This window comes from Ammospiza nelsoni, chromosome 10 (genome assembly GCF_027579445.1).
Source record: "Ammospiza nelsoni isolate bAmmNel1 chromosome 10, bAmmNel1.pri, whole genome shotgun sequence".
Lineage (NCBI taxonomy): Eukaryota > Metazoa > Chordata > Aves > Passeriformes > Passerellidae > Ammospiza > Ammospiza nelsoni.
The window spans coordinates 16,411,290-16,432,340 of NC_080642.1; the positions used below are offsets into that span (position 1 = coordinate 16,411,290).

A 21,051-nucleotide genomic window follows, 5' to 3' on the forward strand; every position below is an offset into this window, starting at 1 on the left:
GTCTTTTATATTATTAATTTCACTACATATCACAAGAGTGGAAGTTACAGAGAAAGACTAAACATTAGAAATGAACACAGAAAGCAGTTTAAATGTAAACAGCATGGGGAAGGTCATGTCCACCTTGCTTTGCCATGAGTCATAATGTTCCTGCTGACTCTGAACATTTTTTCAAGTTGTTAAGTTAGAAAACTATGGCAAATAAATTTTAATCACATTGAAGAAAAATATATGGCAAACAATAAGTATCCAGAGGCTGTGTGCATCAATCAGTGTGGTCTTTTTATTTTGCATTGTTCCTATTTAATATTGCAAAGAACAATTTTAATTTGCTGTGCTGTTTTCATTACTTAGTCCAGATAGAAACAGAATTAATTCCTGGAAAAAAAAATAATAGTTGTATGAAAACTTTTGTTTTACTTGGTGTCACTGTTTAACTATAAACAAAATAGAATTAAATTATTAAATTCCTCAGTGCAGCTGTAAGGAGTAGAAATCTTGGACTGAGACCATAAAGTCAGAATACCCTGGAGATGGATTTTCTTCCTAACTATCTATCAACTCTTGTTCTTGGTTTTCATGCAAAAATTCTCCCATCAGTTTAAATTTACACTGGATTATTTTCATCCCTCAGGCACTAAGAACCATTTCATAGTTCTCCTCATCTTTGCATGGTTTCCTTTTTTCTTCCTTTGCTGCTTTACATTGGATTTTCTGCTTTTTTGGCACAAGTTCAAAAAGGGAGCTACACCTGATTAGGAGATTTGACCTCCAAAGCAGGAAGAAGGGGGATTTGCTCTGCTGGGTATGTGTCATCTTTGAAGGCATTTTCATTTCTTTGCTGTGATGCATTCCAGTCAGGGACCACAGAAGGTCACCATCCTTCTAAGTGTTGGAATTCCAGGTAGCCAAGAGAAACCATTTCAAGAGCAGCTGCTTCTCCTCTTGTACTTGAAGAAGATTCACCACAGACAGTGGTTCATTTGCTGGCAGAAGCTGAGCTGGGAGTCTCTGCAGGCTCCTCTGTGGAATGGGGAGGGCTGGGAGTTCCAGGGCAAGTGAAGCACATGGATGGCCAGGCTCCTTCCCTCCGGGGAGCTGCAAGCCCACGCTGAGCTAATCCCCCCTGACACGCTTCTAATCCACCAGGGAAGCCATCTGAGTCAGAGACAGAAGTCACTAAAAAATTAACTGATAACATAGGAAGAATTTTCTGCAGAAATGACTAATCATCAGCAAAACAAAAGGAATAAAAATACCTAACTCAAGGATCTTGTACAAGCTGGCTTGACTGTGCAAACAACAGTTTATCCCATGGTGTATTTATATTTTCTGGGTTAAGACAGTAGCTACTGCTGTTTTAACCACTTCCTTGCTCTTCCACAAGAGAACACCCAGCTGCCCTGCTCATATCAAATGTTCTGCATATGAAGGGCTGAAATGGCTTTGAAATGTCTATTCCCCATCAGAATAAATTATGCACACATATACTAAGGATGACACATTTTACTTTGTATCTGAGAAGCACTTTCAAGATTAGCATAAATTATATTTGTAAATTAGAGGTTGGATGCCAAAACAACAGAAGATATACTATTTTTATCCCCCTAAACATGATTTCAACAGACCATGAAATGTAATACTGAAGAAATAAGGACAGGATCACAATCATGGATTCAGGAACTACACTGTAGGTATGGTTTTGCACAAATCTATAGCATTTTTATCACAAAAATTAAAACATGCAAATTACACACATTTATCTCTAATTTTTTATAACACTTCAGAGTTCCCCCTTCTTATTCCCAAAGAACGTACACACTTTTTTTTCTGCATTACTTTTCTGAAATACTCAAACGACTCACCATGATCTCAAATCAAGATCCAGAGGGTAATACTACCATCCTTTTAGATATAGGCTAAAGCACGAATGAGTTGTGACAAAGGTCAGATTTAGAGCCATTTTGTGCACCTGGAGGACTGCCTAAAATGAGCGGCCAATATGTCTATGCACATCAAATTTCTTCCCCCTACCATATGCCTCTGCTTTTGAGGTAGGAGATCAGGTGCTGCTTAAGAAGTCAGTCCTCTCAGGATACACAGAATACATTACTGCTACAAAACAAAATTTATTCTTTTATCCCACCTGTCAAACCCACAGGCCCAGGGTTTGATCCTGCAGACATGCAGTGACAATCCTGCTCTGAGTACCCAAATTATTGCACTGAAACACCCAGGAAGCTTTGGGGAAATTGCTTGTGCCTCATGAATCTCTTGTAAGCAACACCACTCACAGATATGTATCCACTGCCTACTTTGACACTGGGTTATTTCTTTAAGCCCTTTGTGCTCTTCTTGACAGTCTGCCATCCCCAACAGGACTCACAGAAGATTCTCCAGAAGAAACTGAACTGCCACACCACATGTTGTGGCTGCACTGTAAGATTAACTGAATCCCTGGGGAGCAACCAAAAGACAGCTGTAATCCCTCTGCAGTGCACAGTGGATAATAAAAGCAAAACTAACCAAGACTGTCCACCGCAGGTTTTCCATATGATGCCAGAAAATCTGATTTCAAATGATGATCTGGTATGCTCTGCAGTGAACTACTTTTATAACACAAAACATCGAAAATTCTAGCAAGAGATGGAATTTCAGGGAAAAAAGAAAAAAAAAAGAGCAAAATCAAAACAATCCCAAAACACTTTATGAGAAACTCTGATAAATTTATAACTTTGTTTGCTATTTTTAGAATAAATCTAACATAAGCCGGACAGTTTGGAAAGGAGTAACTGAGGAGTAAGGACCTTTCAGATCCACAGAGAGCTCAACAAAATGATTTCATGAGTCTGAACAGAAGTGCAGGTACGAGTTCTATTTTCCACTGGCACTGCTGCTATTTATAGCAAACTAAGGATGCCTGCATTGGGCTGAGCATCCCCAAAGGCCTGGCACTGCTCTCTCAGCAGGAACAACTGTCCCTGCTGTACCTGGGTACAGGGACCCCAGTGCTGCAGCCCACCTGTGCCTGGTGACCAGCTGATGCACGTGGGGACATCTGTGGGCTCTGAATACACAACACTGGAGAGGCTGGAGTGAAAAGTGCTCTGCTGCTTTATGGATACAGTTATTTTTAATTTTGCATTGGGGGATGCACACCTAAAAGCCAGCAAATGAAAGCTCATATGTTCAGAGTCACCTAGAATTAGACATGGAGCATATGCAATGTTTAAACTGAGTGCAAATGCATGTTCACATTAATGGAGTGGGGTTTTGCATCCTGTCAAAAACAGGTGGAGCTCGACCAAGGCTGTGTTTTTATCACATTCACTGGAAAACCACATGGCTCAGACTCCATTCTGCCTGAGCAACTGCAGCTAAGTAAATATTTCAATGAGATATGGGAATAAATTAAAATGCAGAATAATACTTGGGCATTTCTGGAAGAAAATGTTTCTTCAGTTTTGACTCAAAGTTTCAATGGAAAAAAGAAATCTTTACGGAGTAAAAAACCCTTTTTGCGGATCAGATGCCGTGAAAAGTTAAAACCTGAAGAAACTAATGAAATGTGGTGAAACTCTAAGACAGAGACCTGTAAACCAAATGCTCTGTGTGGGCTGAGATGTTACACTGGGTCTAACCTTTCCCAATTCAGGCTTATTTCAAACACTGATTGTACAGATGCTCTTCTCAGTCCCTCAAGCAAATGTGGCACTACTTTTTTTTTTTTTTTTAATCTGAGCTTACATTAAGTTGACAAGGAAATTATAGTTTTTAAAAATGCTTCCTATGGTATCCAGTTCCAAAGAGAAAGGACTCTGAAAGTACTCTTCAATCCTGAGTGGCAGTGAACAGGAGGAGCAGCATTTCAATTCAGAGGACAACCCCTGAAACACTGCACTTTAACATAATCTATGGCAAAACATACAGATTATTTTTTACACACCTGGTCACCTGATGGTCTAGTTATTCCAACATTCTTCTTGTAGTATAGTCATTCACAATTTGCAGTTCAAAATGCATTTCCTGAGCTTATCTGGCTCTTCATTTCCTTTTCTAAGTGCCCTGTGAGTAGGTAGGAAGGGGAGAGGCACTTCCTGGCACACTGGGAGAAGGTCTCAGTAGCACAGGTACAGCAGGGATGTGACAGGGATCCAGGTCACACTGAAGGGACAGTTTTATGCAACAGCCACCACTCCAGATCTGTCATATTCATATGGGGCAATTTTGCCTCCAGACATCTCAGCACACGACAAAATTTGGAAGTTTACATTCTCTTGATCAGGCATTTATCTGATTACAATTTCAGGCACTGTTTTTATTGACATTCAGGGTCTGTTGGTAGTTAATAAAAAAGCATCTAGACATTAGCAATATAAATAAAATTTAACCTACAAATTCTATGTTAAAATTTTCATTTTAGGGGAATGCACACTTACAAGGACTCTGGGTGCTGGACTGGTCTTTGTACAGAAAACAAAAAAAAAAAAAACAAACATTTTACTGCAGTTTACCCAGCCTAGCTACATAAATGTTCTGCTGGATACTTCACTGCTATCATAGGTTGTGGAACCCATAGAAGTCTTCATCAGAAAATCCTTTTTTACCTGGAAGAGCCCTGCCTGGGCCCATCACCTTGACTTTACAGCTAGAATTAACTATCCTTGTGCTATTAGGTATCACTATCTCTGTTCCTTCTGATGTCTGAAGGAAAGGTTTCAGCTCTTTTGTTAATCACTACTCTGTATTTTAAGTGGACAGCAGTGACAATCTCTGCTTTGCAAAACGAAACAGACTCAAAAAACTAAGTGAAATATTTTTGATAAGTGTAATAAACCCAGGAAACAGGAAAGGAAATCATTCCACAGATGTGTACATTGGTGTCCCTTCCTCCCAGGACAGTCTCAACCTGCTAAATAAAGCTACATTAAATCCTGTATATCAGTATCAACTGTTCCCCTCAGAGCCTGGAGAGGTTTTTTCACTAAGATACAAAATTCTCATGAAGATCTCCCTGCTTATGTCACTTCTCTATGTGTAACAAAGTGATCATTATTGCCACAACAGAATATTAATGTGCTTCACATCTAAATTTAGAAATAATACTATTAAAAACTCTTTCCTTGTCTTGATGGATGTCAGTTTCTTAGCCAGGGTTGTCAGAAGCTACTTATTTGTTCATAGAAATAAATTTAAAAGGACATTTTATTTTCAGAAACACAGTTAATTTAATATTGCACATCAGAGCATGTGACAAGCAAGTGTAGCAGGCACAGAGGTGGTCAGGACCCAGTAGTTTGAGTCAGGACACTGACAGAGGCCAGCCAGCAAACACATGTCTGTCCCCACTCATGCATGTACTCAGCACAACCCTGAACCCTTTCCACACTGAGGTTTTCCAAAACATTCATTGCATCTCCATTCCCTTTAGAAATCAAGGTGAATTGTCCAAATGCAAAGCACAGAAACTCTTTTCTCCTCTGTATCCATGAACAGATCTAATGGGCCAGACCCAGGAACACCAGCAGACTATTAAAAGGTCTTTATGTACACAGGAATTTAACACCAGAGACAACTGGCTACAATAAAAGCTGCCAATAAACCTCCAAAGCTGCCAGAAATTGGCACATGCTGATTTTCATCACTCACAGAATTACTTTTGCAAATGGGATGATCAGATAATTTTGGGAACTGCTGTGTTGTGCTTTTTTTTTCCCCTTCAAGAGTAGCTTTTTGCCAAATTTTTGAGCAAAAAATCTATGTCCAACAAGCTCTGACAGCAAAGGAAGATAGTGCTTAAATGCTCCTTTAGGGACATCTACTTACATTGCCCAAAGGGTCATCACTACAACCTATGAAGCTGCAGTGAAATGCAATTTTGCTGAAGCAACAGCTTGTTTTCCAAGCTGTGAAAGTCTGTGTGAGGATTTGTTAGAGAGCTAAAACATCTAAACAAAGAGCAACACCCTTGTAACCTGCATTTAATGGTGTAATGGTAAATTAAATGGGGAATGTACTAGTTTAGTTCCCTGCATGAGAGGTGATCAGCTCTGTGCTGTTCACACTGAAAGCGTGTAAATTCCCTTTATTCCTCAGGCAACTCTTCAGAGCTGTCATTTACTGAATGTTATGTTTCAAGTGTCTCAGCTTGAAGAAATAATGCTGTGTGTGCACTGAGGTTGTGAGCTGTGGCAACCAGGGTCACACAAAGTCTGGACCTGATTTTATGTAAAGATGACAAACCACAAATAGTGTGCTGTCGCTTTCCTTTGCTATAGGAATTATAGTTAAAATCTGCAAAGCTGCTGGTAATAAGTTGTAGCAAATATACATTTCTAGGTTGCTTAAACTCCTTTGAAAATCTTCTATCTAGGAACAATAACCCTGACATCATATGAAGCGGATTTGCCTCTCCCAAAGGTACATTGCAGGCAGCAGCCCACTTTAAAACAACTGAAAGGGGAAGAAGCTCAGAGACAATATTTGTGTGAGGTCCCAGCACTAAAGTCCAAATCAGTTATCTGCACACCAGGCTTCACACAGGGGCTGTTTCTGTCACTCAGAAGAGCAATTCAACTAGGCTTTTTAATTGTTTATGTATTTTTAAACCCAAGAAAATGGTGTTCTCTGCTCCAGAATATGTGATACCCCTTTCCCTGCCCTGTGCCACAGTGCCCACACAGGACCCAGCAGCCTGTTGTCCTGTCCTTACTGCACCAGCCAGCCCAGAGTTTGCAATTCTCACATGCTAAGACAAAAAAATTCCTTCAAGGTGGTCTCATGATAAAAATCTGAAACCAGAGCAGCCTCAATTCAAACATTTTGGGTCATTATGTGCAAGACTGGAACAGTAGACTTTCAAATCCTACAGAGAAGTCGTGACAATGTATTTTTTAATAGGCACTTTCACCCACTTATTAAATGGTGATGCCCTACTGAGCTTTAAGAAATAGCATCTCTGAATCATGGAAGTTGGAAAATATTTTAAAGATCATCAAATACAACCATCAATCCAGCACCACCACCATGTTCACCACTAAACCATGTCCTCAGTGCTAGAAGGATGAACCTTACTGGGCTTTGCACACACACTTCTGTGAATTGGCATGTGAAATGATTTTGTACCCTACCTAGAATTGCATACAGAAATGTTAATGTTCCTGGTGGTGAGCAGCTCATTATCCTGGTTTCTAGAATCTCCATTTTATTTTTACCTCAATAGAAAGTGAAATATAACAATTGTTAAATAAGAGCTAGCAGCACCTAGTTATTTAACCAGTGGATACATTGCTTTACAACAAAAGTAGATGATTACAGGTAAGAAAAGAGATGCAGCACAACTACATTATTGCAGCTCGAAAGTGCCTTCTAGAAACTTTGTGGAGGGAAAGGGTAAAATCAGCATATTTCCCATGGTGGGTTTTGAGTTAAAGAGCTAAATATGACTTTTCATATTTTCAAGTTTTGGCTTATATCCACAACATAGTTAAAATGAGAACCAAGGCTGTTTCATAGTCCTGCTGTTGGATTCTGGAATGGAAAACTAAATGCAATCTAAGGTTGTAGACACAAAGCTTGGGAAGTCAAAACTATGGAGTTTCACAGATGTTTGTGAGTGATCCAAGCTGACACTTTTAATCCACACTCAGATATTAGAAAAGGGATATTTCATAGGTGTATCCAGTAAAATTAGGATAGCTTTGATTCAAGACCCAGAACAGCATCAAAAGAGCTCACAAAATAATAGTATCAAGGAAAGAAATATCTCCTAAGGAGAGATTCCATTCTGTGACAGTGACAAAACTGGGTCATCTCCTAGATGCTAGCATCTATAATTCTTAAAATGCAGATAAAAATACATACAAAGTATAAACTTTCACAATACATTGGAGTTATTTATGCATATACTTACCAATCTGTGTTTACTGCCCTTCAAGCTGCATAGAGAAACAATTAGATGCCTTTTCAGAAGGGGTAGTATGGAGCATGCAGATCTATAGCTTTGATTTAAAGAGTATGACAGGCAATCAGTGTGTGTCAGAGGAAGCCCACATCAGCAAAGAGACATGTTAAAGCCACATTTAAATTTTCTTTTTTAGGACTGAACAGATGAGTGTTTCCTTCATGTTCTGAACACAGTGAGATTGGGAAAAATTCTGAATTTCAGGCTAGGAGAAAATGGATTGCTTCAAATTATAGGAAAATGAACAGCACAGATTTTATTCCTCACTTTCAGCAAAACTGAGTAGTGCATAGCAGAAAAAGAAAAGCCAGATGCATTCCTAAGTCTGTTATATATTTCCACCAGAAGCACATAACAACTAGAAATTAACTATTTCACTACATTTTTCAGTCTCATGAGATAAACATTAAATTCAGCTAATGAACTGGAAAGAAAAAAAGTCTACGGATTAATATTTTTTTTAATTATTAAATGAAACAGGAATACAGGCAGGAAATTAAAGGCTGTATTCCTGTATTAATACTGATGTACAACTAGAGCAGCTAAAGATCCCTTTAAAAAAGACATCAATATCACTTCCAATGTAAAAAAGGTTTACATTGCTTGTTAGAATATGAACTGAAGCTATTTCAGCTTAGAAGAGTCTGATTGCAAAGCCAGAAAACTGTTAAAATGCAGACTAGCAGAAAGAAGACAGCTAAGCTTAGCAAATGGGTTGCATTTTGTTTTTGAAACCAGAGACTCAAACCATCATATATTAAGTTTGAAAGAAGGCACTACAAAATTGAGAAACCTGAGCAGGACCCCCAGTCCCTTCTGTCCCATTTCCATGGACAGTCTCCTCACATCCTTTGTCAAAGCCAGGCTCAGATCTGTCCCTCTGTGCTCTGTCAGGACTACAGAGCCAGAGAGATTATAAACAAACTGCTCTGTTTCCTATGCAAATATACCAAGGTCAGCTTTTTCCTCCCAAGTGAAGTCACTCAGTGACCACAGTGAATGTGGATGGCTGGACAAGTGTCTCAGAGTGTCCCTGCAGAGGAGCTCTCTGTGCCCTGTGCTTCCTGTGGCCAGGAAGAATGTGAGCCAGACAAGTCTCTGTCCTGCTTTTTAACTGCAAAGTGCAAGGCAATTGAGAGTCAAAACAGAGCCTAAATCACCCAGAAACCAAAGTTCTCGAGATTAAAGCTCCCCAAAACTTCCTTTAGAGACAGTTATACACACATGTACCACTCACACCATCTCATGCAGAAAGCTTCAATCTCAGCTAGTGCTGCTCCCAATGACAATGTTCCAATATGTGGCTTAATAGTTCCATTGGTATTCTTTGAGAATAATGACTGTTCTTGTTCCTTTTTGTTTTGCTGCACTTTTTGTCATTTTGCTAGCTTCCATCCCTAATGTGTTATATTATTATGCAGGTCCTTGCCCAGTCTATCTGTTACCTGCTCATTAGAACTCCCGTGGTAGAAAATGTTCCTGCAGGAACCTAATTCTAGTGCATTCCAATTTATTTTCAAGCTGAGTGAGTCTGAAAACTCAGATTATTAAAGTGAGTTTGCAGTGATGTATTTGATAGACTGTGTTTTGTTTTGTTTGGGCAAAGGGAAATTCAGCTATAGAGTTTCAACTTTATACTTATAAAGCTAAACAAAAAAATAAGTAAATCTAGATCCTCAAAGAAGCCTGCATCCACTGGGGCTTAAAAGTGACTAGGAGATCAATGGGCAAAACAATTCAAGGCATTTCTTTGTAAGCTATGTGAGAGGGATATATGGCAATTAGCGATACAAGTTTGTTCTGATGACACTTTCACTGTGCAAACCTACTTTGGAATTCTCCAAAATGGCTTGGAAATTTCCAAACAGGTGTTTTTAGTTTAAATTGCTAATAAAACCACTGAGTGGATCAGTGAGTTGAACTTACAACAAGATCCAGCAGCACAAAATTTTTATGTGCAATTTTAGGGCTGAGCTCCCTACAGAATGACCATAGAGCTCTTACTGCACTGCAGCAATGGCTATAAAATATTAGCAGTGTTAAGTAAATTACAATACATTATATGAGAAAGGCCTTCCACCAGGTAACATCTGGGCCTCCAAACTATTCAGTACAAGCCTCATTACTTGTCTCCAACTTATTTTAAAATCATTTATATACTAAGACTTAATTTAAAGCAAAAGGAAAAAGAAAAATAAATTCTAAGAGTTTCATCATAGCTAAAAGGCTTACAGCATGCACATTTTCTTAATTTATTATTATAAACAGCAGCAAAAATTGACTGTGGTATTGAAAGGGCAAGAGAAAATTAAGCAATGCCTCATCTAATACTTCCAACTCAATTTTAAGCACTCTGGGCCTTTTCATATAAATGGCAATTTTATTGCTGGCATTAGAGAAGTAGTTATCCTACTCTCTGAAAATGCCTACCACTTTCTGAGCAAGTCTGTGGAATATGTGTAAATGATTAACCACAGGCCAGGTCAGCTGAGACAGAGCAATTACAGACTGGTGCAGAGCCCTGGAAAACTTAAAAGCCACAGGCCAGCAGAGGCTCCTGATTGAGAGATGCACACTAAGCCACTGGCCAGCCACTGCTGCCAGAACAAGGTGGTGTCAACAGCCTCTTTCCTGTTCCCCTGCACTGATTTTTTTCTCATTTCCTGAGGCAAGCCTAGTGTGCACACACCCAGCAGGCATCACAGCCACCCCCAGGAGGCTCTGCTCTCCACAAGAGCTGTAACAGCCCAGGAGCATTTGTCAGACCAGCCAGCCTGAGCAGAGGGGGCCTGGCTCTAGCCCAGTCATGCCTTAATGAGACTATCATCTCCCTTATTACAAAAGACACCAAATGAAACTGGGTATTGAGGACTCATACTGTCATGAGAGGGAAAACTGCTACTAAATATTAGCTTATCACTAGGTATCCAACCAATTTCACAGAAGACTAGCAGCATCTCGTTAGGTTTATATATATAAACTGTCATCTGTTCAGTCCATTTATAAAATGTTGGAAGGCAGCAGGAAACCTAAGGATTCATGAAGAGTTCTTGGAGAGAAACATCCACTGCTCTCTTTGTCATTTCTCTTAGCCTTTGATTTTAGCCTCATCTTTTCACAGTTCTTTGTCCTCCTTTCTGCATGCCCCCTGCTCCAGCAGGGCCACTAGTCACCCTGGGTGCTCCATGTTAGACACAGAGAGCTTCTGTGCAAATGTTCAGCACCAGCACCACTGTGTGCAGGCTCTGACATTTTACACCGCTTGCTCTTAATCTAGGGACGAAGGCAAAGGATGGCATGAGGTGCACAGGGGAAAGCAGAAGCCACCCTACAAAGCTTGTTGTGACAAAGCAGAACTGGGCCCACAAGTGGAGCTGCAGGTCAGCAAGAGGGCAAGGACTTCAGAAACCCCACTGAGTACACAGGATCCAGCTAGGGGCAATCCTGCACAGTGATATAGTCTCAGGGACTTGCTCTACTTTAGCCTTTCCTGATCATTTCCTCTTGGAGAGCTGCTGTTGCTCCATTTCAAAATTTGATAGATGATGCAGAACAATCAGCTGAGCCAAAACCTGAATTCACATGCCATGGTTCCCAAGCAGCAACCTCAAACCCAGAACCACCCTTTGCACGCTTCTGCTTTTTTCTGTGTGCTTTGAGTTTCACCTCTGAAATACACAGAAACACTGGTCTGAACAGAGCTTCAGAGCCCTCAGAGAGAGGGGAACCACAAGGTACCACACATCAACTCAGGAAGGAAATGTTGAGGCTATGATGACCCCTCCAATACACTCTTATTTACACAAGTGAAAATGGCAGTTTCTCAGAAGATGACCAAGTCTTTGGCCTGAGAGCACAAAAGGGGTTTGCAGTGAGGCCACAGACCTGGAAAGCAAAGCAGTATATGTTCTTGGCTTATCTACAGCTGCTATCTCATTATTTCCCACCTTGCTGTCCAAAGTTCCCCAGCACACTAGCAGGAGAAGCAAGTCCGTAAAATACAATATAAATACAAAAAAATGATAAAATACCTCATGTTGTCAATGCGATTTAGCCCTTGGCCAGCAACCTGTGAACAGATTTGAGTAATTGGACAATCTGTTCATAACAAAAGACATGACAGACAGGAATGCAGGAGTGTGTCCAGTAAACATGGTGAAGTGCCAAGGCTAAGGGGATCAGTAACAAATGGAGAAAAACAAGTTATTTTGTTTTCCACAAGCCAGAGAAACAGGAAGGGGAAGATGAGGAAGAAAGGGAGAAGTCCTGCCCTGATCATAGTAGATTCTTCATGGATGGCTGCATATTTGCTGCACTGCAGGTACACTTCCACATAATAAACCTGAATTCATTAATACTAAATATTTACACTCAGCTTGTAACTCATCCAAAAAAGCAATTATTATACATCACATTGATGGAGAGAATAAAATCATTAAAATTTGGATCACTCACACAAGATACTGTGTCAATGCACAGTTAACAGTAAAATCCCTAGTAGAGTACATTCAGTGGGAATAGTCCAATGCTTTCTAATAAAGCAATGCAAAATCTGTTTTGCTGTAACAGTGCCCCGGTTCCAGGTGGGATGGAGCTAATTTCTTCTCAGTAGCTACGGCAAAGCTGTGTTTTGGATTTGGAATTAGAATGGTGTTAATAATACAGTGATGTTTTGGTTATTTGCTAAGTTGTGTTTAACCTAATTCAAGGACTTTTTTCTTATCTCATGCTCTGCCAGTGAGGAGGTACACAAAAAGCAAACAAAAATGAACAAAACCCCAAAAACAAATTTAGCATAGCTTAAACTAAGAAGCAGCTCTTGGGACTGAACTTTGTAATATTTTCCCAGCAGCCCTGACATGTTACAGGTGTCATTTGTGGGGGACTAAAAACACAGAGGTGAGCTGGTAGCAGCAGCACCTTTCACCTCATCATGACAGGTGAGAAGAAGCTATACAAGAAGAGACTCTCAGTGCCCATCCTCAGCCTGTTTCCAGTCCACTTGAATATCTTTGAGAAAGGGCTAAACAACAGAAACTCCTTGGCTGGAAATGAAGAGCAGAGCAATCAAAAGTCATACCCTGAGATGTGACAGTCAGAGTCCTCTCTTTCTCAAATAGCACTTGTCAGAGATTAACCATGTGGCCTTTTAAAAGGCAGCACATTCCCTGCAGAAGTCACTGTCCATGCTGGATATGGCTTCCAGACAGCACAGAGGCCTTGGAATCAAAGCCTGGTTGGAGATTGTAGGTCTGTCTTGGAATTACCATTAGCTACTTAAAAGATATGTAGGCTAAAGCACAGTCCAAACACACTGGAGGGACTCTGATACAAGCCGATGACAGACACAGGTTTTAGGGGAAGTGGCTGTCCAGTTTGGCACTGGGAATACATCACTACAACATGACCTACACAAGTTGTGGGTGTCCCTTTGGATAACCCTGTATGGAAACACATGGTGCCAGTGGTAAAACATCAGCTGGCAGGATAAACTGTAAAAGACATAGAATTAAATCAGGCATTTGCAGGGCTCAGGTCCAAAGATACTAATCCTTTCATCAGGATTCAAACTGGCAATATTCCATGTAGGAAGACATTTGTTCTCTCTCTGGACTGGATATAAAATTTTTCCGTTCTAGAGAGCAAACCTTCTTCTATTCTACTCCCAACTCCACTTCTGAGGAAAGGCATAAAGCCTTGTTTGCCTTCTGTGTGTCTCAGAGAGTGACCACGAGTGCAGTGACAAGGCAATGACACTATTTGGGGAGGTGTAATGCTCAGATATGACTTTGCGTTGTGTTTCACAAAGCCCAGCAATGGTACAGGAGCGTGCAACATGTTTGACCCACACTAGGATCAAATATCCTCACTCACTGTGTTCTGATACAGGCCCACCTTAGTACATGACTTGATCAGAACCTTAAGTTCACAAACAAATCCAAAGTTTGTATTTTGATCTGCTGACATGGGTCTCTGTGACCGTGTTCACAGGGGTCTTAGGATGAGGGAAGAGATGAGGATCTGACTCCACGTGTCAGAAGGCTTGAGTTATTATTTTATGTTATATATTACATTAAAACTATACTAAAAGAATAGAAGAAAAGATTTAATCAGAAGGCTAGCTAAGAATAGAAAAAGAAAGAATGATAACAAAGGCTTGTGGCTCAGACTCTTTGTCTGAGCCAGTTCACTGTGATTGGCCCTAAATTAGAAACATCTAACATGGGCCGATCAAAGATCCACCTGTTGCACTCTACAGCAGCAGATAACCATTGTTAAAATGTTGCTCCTGAGGCCTGTCAGTTTCTCAGGAGGAAAAATCCTAAGGAAAGGATTTTCCATAAAAGATGTCTGTGACAGGTCTCAATGCTGGCACAACAATGGTATTCAAAATTTCTTTGTTTGGAAATAATTCCAGCATTCTAGATACCACATCATGAAACTGCTGACTTTTTTGTAGCGACGGCCATTCCCTCACAAAACTCAACTGCAACAAGCAGTTCTCCAAAACTAAAATTGCCATTCTGATAGAGAAAGATGATCTGAAAATTTAAGCCAGACAGTAAGTAAAACCAGTTTGAACTACTTCAGAATATTCAGTGTGTGATCATTCCCTTGAGTCTGTTTTGCCATTTTGTTTATTCTTAGGCTGAGCCTGAGAACTTATATCCGTGCTTAGACCAAATTGTGTCTTGCTAGATTGGGCAACCACATATAGGAAATATCACCATATGTATAAACAATAAAGATGTCTTATAAATTTCTCTGCTCAGTTCCTATGCACTAGGATATTTACAAGGTGGGCAGAGCCAAATAAGTCATCATTTTCTGTGGTAGCAATAAAAGCATGATCATTACCTTGAAGGTTCTATTTCACTGTAATACCATGGGACAGGAGTGGGATACTACCACTGAAAATAAACAGGTTTATTATTTATGGAAGTGCTGCATTGATCCAAACACAAATCACAGTTCAGGTTTACCCTGCTATAGAAAGCCCAAGGAAGTATTAAATGAAAGGTTAAAATAATGCCTGTGTTATCTCTCAGGCAATTTAATTAATTATTGCAAAGAAATTTCTCCAATTCTGTGTTGGCCATCATATATGGTAAGTGAAAAACCTCAGCCTGTGGATTTCTATATGTTTAAGCAGAGCATTTTCAAGGTCAAGTTTTTTCTACTAGTATGTGTTAATGCATCTTATAATGTGTGAAATACAGTTCAGGCAACTCAGTCTGAAAATCAAATCACTTTTGCTATACATACTCCCCAGGCCAAGATGGTAAGTTTTTGGATAATAACTATGCTTTAAAAATAGATTTCTATAATTTAAAAATAAAACCAAGGCTTGATAAACTGTGTTTTACCAAAAGGAGAAAACTACTTGTTTTCTAAGGAGAAAACTACTTGTGAAAGCATGATGTAAAGTATTACTTAGCAGAAACCATCAAACAACTGTCTATTTCCCCGATGTTATATAAAGCACTTTTGTGCACAATACATAAAATGGCATATTTAGCATTAACATCATTATTGGAACTTATGGTCCTAGGATAGTGTAATAAGCATCAAAATCCACGGCCTTAAATAACTTTTTATCCATTCATTTCAGTTCAAAAAAGTGTCATGGAATCATGATAAAACATGTTTACTCTTTTTTCAAAGTCAAGTAATCCCTGTCTTTTCAGTTTTTTCTTGTGTTGCTCCTAGATGGAGTTACCCTGTCAAAGTGTCATAATATTTTTTGAAAGTATTTGAAAATAATTTCTAGATATGTTCTTTTAGGATAGATTACAGCACAATAAGCCATTCCATTGCCTTTGTAAAATTATAGCAAACTGTTGTAAAGCCTAGCATATCAATGAGGCCTGATTGCACACTGCAGCAATTAGCAAGGGGATACATCTCATTTAGCCATCTCCAACAGGAAGGTGAGGAGGATGGGTGAAATAACTCACTCAAGCCTCCAAACATAACCCACAAGCTCTCACCTTGTTTTTGGACAATCGAGACCCTTTCCTGCCAGTCTGCACCATACAAGCCCCAGAAGAAATAAATGGCCAGGGGGAAATGTCAGTGAGACAAGCCAAATAGAGCACAGATCTTCACAGAATAACAAAAGCACTTGTTCCATATGAGCAATTCTATTTTGCTAGTTTAAGTGGCCTGAAGGAAGGGGAGCTGGTCAGGGAGTGGAGTTCAGTGCAGCCTGGGAAAGGCAGGGAAAGTGATGAAACTAAAGGGCCTGCAAAACTGGTGCAGTAGTGCATGAGGCTGTCTCTGGGAAGGGAAAGGCTGATAGCATCCTTACCCTCTTTACTCAGGTGTAGAAATGTCCCCCTAGAATGGAAATTTTGCTTTATGACTGAAGGAAACCCCTCTGGATCTGTGAACTGCCAACTGCCACCAGCTTTCTGGGGTGCAGCAATACAGCTCTGAGCCTTGCCTCCTGCCCAGTCTGAGGTCCTTGGGCAATCAAGCCCCACAGGTGAGGTGATGACCTACTTGAGGAGTTGGATCTTCTCATGAAATAGGAGCTTCCTGTCGGGAATTTCCTAGTTTTGTCTCCCCAAACCAACCTGCAGTGAAATTATGTGCCTAATTTCTGATTTTTTAAACACTTTAACTCCCTTGTCCTTCATAAAATATCTCTGACCGATGTATAACCTTGGGTAATTAGGTAGATTTCTAGATGACAAATGCCCAAGATTTATCTTCAATCTCAAGGAAAAGAATAGTGACAGAGCTTTTTAAAGATTTTCAGGTAATTCATAGAGACGTTACATCCCTCATTACAGTCATCTTAAATGCAGCAGAACTGACTGACTTGGAGTTCCTGGAATGAGATACAACCTAAAGCATGCTGAACAGCCCTTTCCTAAGCATCTCCCATTTCCTACTCAGCCTCCTCAGACAGGTGATAAATGCAATCTCTCCATTTATTGGGTCATATTTCATCAAACACAAATGTGTGTGTCACTGTACATCTGTGAGTGCCCTGCATGGCCTCTCCAGACTGTGCTAATGGGGCTGCAGCACAACAGAACCTGCTCAAGCCTCTCTGTTAAGCACAACTCGGGGCAGCAAGGCATGCTGACACAGGGAAACAGTTTAATCTGGCATTTAATTCAGGGTCTATGCAGAAAGATAAATGATCCACTTCTTCAGAAGACCTCTCTAATTTAATTCTCAGCTAAACAGGAGAGCAGTTTCTATTCTTTTCTGATCTCAGAGATCCTGGCGTGAGCAAATCCCTGAATCAATATCAGCGGTAACTCACCCCAGTCTGGTATCAGTTCAGACCTGGTTCAGGGCTAAACATTAGAAAATACTCCCAGACAGCAAGATTCCAGCTGGGATGGTCATACCAGACATCCAATACATTGTGTTGCTAAATCAAGCAAGCTAAAGTCACTTTTATTTCTATACTGCTGCAATTACTCTTAAAGGTCCTGACACCCATCCTACAGGCCATGAAAAAGCAAGAACCCAGAGCTAGTCAAGAACACAGCAAATCACCTACTGAGAGCCTCTGAATTCTAAATCAAAAATCTCAAAATTAAAAGTAAATAGCTTATGAACTATTTAGCAGCTCAAAGATTAGCCACAGAATTATCCAAACAGTTATAACAAATTTATAAATCTATGAATAAAATCATAAGCCCCCCTTAAGCAATTTATAAAGCAGAAAAACAACATGTCAATTATTTGCTGCAAAAACTGTTTTCTACTTTAGCTTCTACTTAAGTAGCTGCAAAAATAAATAGCTTAACAGCCTCCAACCATGTTAGTTTGGCACAACAGCATTTAAATTTAACTCTTAACAAAAAGAATTTATGATTTAGATTCACTTTCATTTGAGAAAAACAAAAGAATATACTTTTTTTCCTGTCTTTACATTTATAAAGTAGAGGGCATGGACCTTACAGAGAACAGCCTACAGCATGCAGATCTGGACTGAGGAATTTGCAGAAATGGCCCAGTAGTCCCAGGCTGATCACTGGGAATCAGTGAGAGTCAGCTCAGGATTCAAAAACTACTGCCTATCAAGGATGAGATGTTCATTGGATGTGACCTATTTCAAAGTTCAGCAAGGTTCAGATACAAATCCAAACTTTGTCTCAATTGTGAAAACAGAGTAAAATACTAAACCCAAACTCATTTCACATCTGGTTAAATGTAAGTTTTGGGCCCGCCCATCAAAAGAAACCTCTTGGGACAGAAGTACAAAGCAGAGGCAATAATGCAGGACTGGGTGTTCTGATGAACAGAAAAATTGTGAAAATAGATAGGAAGCAATGAGGAATTACATCAAGAAGTAGCTGAGCTTCACTTAAGAAAAAACAGCTGATTTCAAAGAGAAAAATAACAGCAAAATGAGCTATGTGGGCAAACCTGAGAGAAGCTTGATAACTTTCAACACTTGTAACATGGTATTCCTATTGGACGGATCAGCTCTACTACTTTTGCCTTACAAACTGAACAACTCCAGCTATAAAAATGAATCAGTTTATTATACATGCATATTTGTATGTAAAATAGGTAAGAATATGTAGTTATTTTTCAGAATATGGTCAGATCTATGGTTCTGGAATTGAATAGCTGATAATATTTCTATGCTTTAGATATGCAGCAGAAAACATGTGGACTGATTTTACTTAATCAAACAATTTAAAGTTTGAACTGCTTTCTCATTTAGCAAACAGCATATAATAACCATTAGAACGTGCCATAAAGTTATCCTCTTATTTGCATGAATACCATACTAGAGGAAATGAAAGCATTCCAGATTTACACAGCCATTGAGAGGAAGATCAAGTCCACAGTGTATAAACATTAAAAAGACCCTAATTAGAATCAAGTTTTTTTGACAATTTTATTTCCAGCTAATTAGCACTGATGTTTTAGTACTAGGACCTGACTGCACTGTGTTCTGCAATAACAATGATTCATACCTACATTCAAATAAATAATTCAGCAAAGAAAGATGCATAGAAGTGCTTTTGTTTATAGTGCTGTCAAAATGAAATACTTGGGGAAAAAAAATAAATGTTAATTGTCATCCACTTTGAACAGGTTGAGACTAGACTAAGTGCTATTTACAGGGAATCAGCTGCCCTGCAGACTGGGAATAATTAGACACCAGAGCAGGTTCCTTGCAACCTGACATGTAAAGGCCAATTTCTACTGTGTCCACACACTCCCACGCTTGCAAGCACTCTGTGTACAGCTGGGACACTGCAGCTACAACTGTGGCATAATGTGACATATTTGGGTGGCAGCCTAGCCCAAAACTCTCTTACAGGGAGAGGAGGTTCTGCTGGCAGTATGGGGGAGAGCCCTGCCCCATATCCTGTGGGAGAACAGGGTGATGCACTTGCACAATCCAGCACCCAAAACCAGAGTCAAGTGCCAGGGCTGTGCTCCACCCTGGGGCTTCTGCCAATGCTCCCATGCAGGGAATTTTTCTGCCAGAATACCCCACACCTGCTGTAAGACTGCAAAGATACATGGAATTTTCAGGTAGAAACACAACAAAATAGGATCACTGTGTTTGGAAATGGATATTTTCACATCCAAAATCTTCTGTACACATGCAAAACTGTAAAGGTTACACATACAAGCCTTAATATTCAATGTAGAATCTGTAGGTGAAGCAGCCTGGAAGTACATTAACCACAGAGAGAGACACTTCACAGCTAAACCTCAGAAATACATTGACAGTAGGAGGCAGGGAATCCTAAATCACACTCGTGCACAAAAGAGTTACTACATCTAAGGTCATTTTAAGAAAGAAACGATCTCTAGGCATGGCTGGTATCAGAAATGGCACAGAGAAAAAAAATAAAACATCAGAATAGTGTAAGATTGCTATGAAGGAGGGGACAGGCTATTCAAAATATGGAAGACCTTCCTTCATCTCTTTGCTTCACCACACACACTGCCTAAGATTGACTTAATCCTTCATATCATCCTTTACAAAAGCATTCATCCTTTGGCTCCTGTCCTTCCACAGCAGGTGCCCAGGCCATTCAAATGTGTAGTTCTGGACATTCAAGCCATGGGACTAAAATGGGATGGGTCATGGAGGGGCTGCCCCCTTTTGCAGCTACAGTGTTGGCATCAGGGGCACTGTGGATCAGAAGTTGCTCCAAGCAGCAGCATTCTGGTACTTATACATCCTCAGGAGAGTGGGGCACTGTGGTTTCCATTGGTCCTGTTTGCTAACAAAACCAGTGTAACAGGTAATCAGCAGCTGCTGCAAAATGGAAGCATATTTTTTACTCCAACTCTCTATCACTGTGTATAAACCATCTCAATGAGTACACACAATTGTAATGTCTTGTTTTGCTCCTCTGTAAGTTGCAGTGCACTGACTTCAGCTAGAGTAACAATCCAACATGTGAATACCTTGGAGGTTTCTCTTCCCTTCTCCCAGCCCTGCTTTGTGCCAGATTCCCAGCAGATGTAGGCTAGAGAACTTCACAGGACTAAAAGAATGATGCTGATGCTTATGGCAGCTAAGGATTACTGCTCTGTTAAGTATGAGGAGGAGGAAAAGGAAAATTTATTAGTGCAGTTACTTTAAAAGGCCAATTACAATTTTATTAGAGGAAAAGCTTCAGCAGTTTTAGTTATTTACAATTTAACAACCATGCTATGAATTTAATGGATATAAACTTCCCCCCCCCCCCAAAATAATTAACACTATAAACAATAAAAATGAATTGAGTATGGATCAAGACAGTTTGGAGTAGACTTGGTGGTATTTTCCATTTAGTGAAGCCTTTATTATTACCACTTTAATGACCTGAGCTTACATATTCTGCTTCCTTTTACCATATGTCATTTTTATTCTGGCCCTTTGGATACACATTTGGAAAAAGCACGTCTGATATATACTGGAAAAATAAAGTCATTCAATTAATTAAAGCCTGTGTTTTTACATTGCTATCATTCATGAAGTGGGAAATAAAAAATAGATGCTAAACAAATAGTAAAGAATCAACAGCATTAATTGGACCTTTAATAATGAGTGACAGTAATAACCCCAGAGAATAAATTCTATTTTAACCGTGTTAGATAAA

The 21,051-nt window shown here is 39.7% G+C and overlaps 1 protein-coding gene and 1 long non-coding RNA gene across 2 annotated transcripts in view; both read right to left on the reverse strand.

The window, feature by feature from the left end:
* NYAP2 (neuronal tyrosine-phosphorylated phosphoinositide-3-kinase adaptor 2) overlaps positions 1-21,051 on the reverse strand; it is a 135,861-nt gene that overhangs the window by 78,602 nt on the left and 36,208 nt on the right. The window lies entirely within an intron of this gene.
* The window catches only part of LOC132077729 (uncharacterized), a 47,846-nt gene continuing 26,804 nt past the window's right edge, over positions 10-21,051 (reverse strand). The window contains exon 4 of the long non-coding RNA XR_009419106.1: positions 10-1,158. This is a non-coding gene — a long non-coding RNA (uncharacterized LOC132077729). The remainder of the gene's footprint in view (positions 1,159-21,051) is intronic.